Here is a 1,678-nt window from a genome sequence, read left to right on the forward strand (position 1 = left end):
CTCACTATGTACTTGTGATCAACCAAGATACCAAAATTTTGACAACGAAAAATATCTTCTAAATGTATCAAAGTGACTTATATTTCACATTTAAGTTTACATTCATCTCAAGATTAAGAGTAAATGCTATAATAACACCCCGATCCATATTGGGAAGATGAGTTCCTCACATACAGTAGATGGTTTATAAAAAGAAATTTATGTACATTTAGTCTCACATTGCTTACTTACTAGGTGAAACTGAGCTGCATTAGTGATTCTAAGGAATGTTCAAATTTACTAGTTCTTTTGGAGTGATAGTATATATGTGACTTGTGCTTTTTTCCTGGGTTGTTACAATTATGGTAATAAATCTACCTAGTATTGTCATATGGTAATGTCAACACAGCATGATGTCTCCTTGACTAGAACGTTATGAGTTTAAGGAAGAGTTTGTAACACCACAGTCTCATATTAGGAACAGGAGTTGCTCACATAGTGTGTGGCTTATAGAAAGATACTCATAGGTGCTAAGTCTCAGTATTGCTTACTTACTAGGTGAAAATAGATTTTATAAGTGATTATAAGAAAGCTCCACATTAACTAGTCCTTTTGGAGTGATAGTACAAATGTGGCTAGCAATTTTTCTTTGGTCGTTACATATAAGTAGTCATGAATTAAAGTTATTCAATTGGCACTAATTATAACATAACAACTCATAAGGTCTAGTTCAGTGTATTCCAAACAAACCAACATATCAATCAAAAGTTACCATTTCATTATTAAGATAGATCATTATGATTGATGTAACGCTCTGAGAAAAATTGAGGGGCATGAAAGAAAAGGTGGTCATGGCTCTTGGCCTCGATTCCACAAAGGACGCATGGAGTATCCCGGGAAAGACCAATGGAAGCTAAAATATCTCGAGTGCCCAATTTCCTCCTAATGGCCAACCAAAGAATCACCGCATGTGTAGGGATCCTTTCGCTAAACTAGACAACCTTATGCCAGTCCACCCTAGGGCCATAGGTGCGAACTCTCCCATGCACTCTTTATAGAAAATATTTCATTGGGAGTCTCAGTCCAAAGAACCCTATTACCTTCATGTTTCAAATTTCCACGGGCTACCTTTCTCAACTTTAACAGTTTTCCCAAGCCCAAGAACATACTCTTGGGCGCCTCATCTCTCAAAAATCTCTGAGGTAGAATCTTACCCAATTAGGCAAGATATATTGGTCACCATCTGAGCAAATGTGCCAGATGTGCTTGAGTAGGGCTGTAAATGAGCCGACACACTCGATAGCTCGCTTGATACCCGCTCGGTTAAGCTCGACCTGAATTCGAGCTTGACACTTTACAAGCTCGCTCGTTACTGTTGAAACTCGCTCGATTAGCTAGTGATACATACCCGACTCACTCGATTAAACTCAACGAGGGCTTGTGAGTTTGACTCGTTTAAGTCGAGATTGCTCGGTTTGTCAGCTCGACTCGTTTGCTCGTTTATAGATCTGTATATATATGCAAAATATATTACAAAAAATAGTTATATAAATTTAAATATGTATATGTGTGTGTTATATATTTGTATTAACATACTAACTACTAACTACTAACTAGTTAGTTAATAAACTAACATATTAACTAAGTTAATATATATTAAATTACTAACTGAGTATAGTTAACTATAGGTTATTTTGAC

Source organism: Corylus avellana, chromosome ca3, assembly GCF_901000735.1.
Source record: "Corylus avellana chromosome ca3, CavTom2PMs-1.0".
In the NCBI taxonomy this organism is placed as follows: Eukaryota; Viridiplantae; Streptophyta; class Magnoliopsida; order Fagales; family Betulaceae; genus Corylus; species Corylus avellana.